General features: G+C 42.8%; 1 long non-coding RNA gene across 1 annotated transcript; it reads right to left on the reverse strand.

The window, feature by feature from the left end:
- Window positions 1-324: 324 nt before the first annotated feature.
- Window positions 325-1,671, reverse strand: LOC107835149 (uncharacterized). The gene is made up of 2 exons (XR_001660977.1): window positions 1,408-1,671; window positions 325-1,322 (listed from the first exon to the last, which is right to left on the reverse strand). It is a non-coding gene; the product is annotated as an uncharacterized LOC107835149 (long non-coding RNA).
- Window positions 1,672-2,495: the final 824 nt, after the last annotated feature.

The following is a 2,495-nucleotide window of genomic DNA, read 5'->3' on the forward strand; positions in this document are numbered from 1 at the left end:
AAATTTCTACAGTCTGAAAGTCACTAAAGCTGGCAACAAAGTTGTTAAGTTGGCAACAGTGTTCTTCGTCTTGACCACAGCCACTCATCCCCGCAGTAGGCCACGCCCCTCAGTGTATCTTGACTCCGCCCACTTTGGTGGAATTCTTCAAAAAATGTTTGGGGGCGGAGTTATGCCTCTACAGGGGATGTAGATGCACTTTGACGAATATTTGAATGAAAAAGCCTAAAAACAGCAGATTTTGGTTTATGTTCATTTAGGGTGCAAAATTCAGCACCTGAGTATAAAGGGCATGTACGAGTAAAAGACACTGAAATCTCAAAATTGTTGCTAAACAGAAGAGTGTATGCTAATTCTCATTCCCCTTTCTGTCACACACCCAAAATTAACACCAAAAAAACAGAAGCGTACAGGGAAAACGATTAAGGAAAGCAAAGCTGAACGCCCACCCATACCCTATGTTTTGATGTCTGATGCTGAGGGAAACCGTCTGTCACTGTGATGTGGTGCTAATTCGTCTACCAGCGCCATGGTAGTAGCGGTTTAATAACACGCCAATAAGCATTTGGTTTCAACCAGCGTTGCCTCGTCAGAGCGTCTCCCCCTCTCAGCTCCTTGTTTCTGAGTTGCGCAGCTCGTTTATTCGGTGTCACCTTCCTCCGTCGAACTGTCTGTCACCTCCTCGGGCGGCAGCGGACACATGAAGTCATCAGGCCTGGCTGACGTCAGCTGCACCGGCTCCACAATGCAGCCAACAGTCATCGGTCTGTTTACAAGTCGGCCTTTCATTTCTCTGAACTGTGGGTTATACAAGATTGCAGAAACCATGCGCGCGCTCGTGTGTGTCTGTGTTTGTTTGTTGTGTGTGTGTGTGTGTGTGTGAGCGTGTGTGAAAGCTTTTTCATGTAGGTTGGGTGTGTTTGCACAAACTGGACGGAGGGCAGAGACGTAGGTTGGGGACGCAGGGTATAGGCAGTCGTGCAGCAGCCTTGCAGTCATACAGATGATGTGGTAATTAACACTCAGGACTGAAAGCTTAGTCCCTTTGTTTGTCTTATATTTCCTCCCTTTTTGTTGCTTTCATCAGTCCTCCTCCGTGTCACGTATTCAGATCCCGTCAGGCTGATTGTCTAATAGATTTCAAATCTTCCCGAAGGTTTTCACGCTACTGACGCCGTCTCTCACCTCCAAGCTGCTCATTTGTTTCCAACGTTATTGTATGGCCTCGAGTCAAATGACAGGAACAAGCTTTTTGTTCAAAGGAAGTGAGCGCATATCCTGCTGACGCCATCGGTTCGTGTGCACTCTGCCATTTCACCGGGCTGGAAAAAAAAAAAAAGACAAATTAGTTCACAAAGCACTAGAGAAACACCTGTGTGGAAAAAAAAACAAAGAAAAAAAGTAGACCTCTAACAAAGGAGACGGGGAAGCTGGCAAGTCAGTCAGGAAGCCGATTCGCAATTTCTACACAAGTGACCTGTGAAAAAGCGGGGCAGCTCTCAGGAGGCACTAAGCGGGAAAACCCTTTCACTGTGAGACGGGCTGGAAGCATTGACGTCAGAGATGAAAAGAGAAAAAAAAAAAAAACTGATGGAGGCAAGGGGGGCTCCCAAAATGGAAAAGCTCTCTAGTCGCTGTAACAAAAAGCAACATCTGGCGTAAAGGCACGCAAACAAACAAAATCAAATCCCTTAACATTTATCTCTGTGAGCAGATTTCAAATGTGTGTAGCTGCTACCAATGAGATAGAAATAACCGTCGTGTGAGAGCTGAGACCCCACAGTGGTATGAAGAAAAGTACGCCTCCTTGCATAATTTTGCTTCTTTTGTTTTTGCTCCATTTAAATGTTTGAGATAGTTTAATCATCCCTCTAGTTGATTTACTAGTTAACAGCATTCATTTGGAAAGCTGAGTGAAAATTCAGAAACCGAATCCGGACCTGGTTACCTGACCTGTAGCATCAAGAAAAACACTTAAAAAGAACCCGTCTGACAACACGAAGCAGGCTAAATTATCTCCAAAAGCAGCAAATTGTGCCCCGATCTTCATGAATTTAAGAGTAGATGAGAATCAAAATCATGAGCTACAAACTCAAAAGTTGTGCAGATTCACATAAGGGTAATGACAAAAAAAATGAGTAAGTTAATCTACATTAAGAGCAAATTTACATCAGAAAAATATAGTTATTACATAGAGGTATAGTTAATCCAGGTATTAAAAATACCATACTCGGGAAGAAATGGACACCTGATTAGGACTATCTTATAAAAGATGCATAAAAAAACAAAACAACTCTGCAAAAATGAACACAAAGGTCCATCTACTATTTCTGTAAAAAAGAGAGATATTCTGTGGACTGATGGGACAAAAATGAAACTTATATGGAGGGTGTATGCCATGTTACATCTGTTGTACATTTGAAGAATGTCCAGTCATTAACTTTCAGTTGAAGTAGTTTAAAGTTGCTTGACTTATGTGGTAGGACAATAATCCA

Source organism: Poecilia formosa, unplaced genomic scaffold (genome assembly GCF_000485575.1).
Source record: "Poecilia formosa unplaced genomic scaffold, Poecilia_formosa-5.1.2 Scaffold1082, whole genome shotgun sequence".
Classification (NCBI taxonomy): Eukaryota; Metazoa; Chordata; class Actinopteri; order Cyprinodontiformes; family Poeciliidae; genus Poecilia; species Poecilia formosa.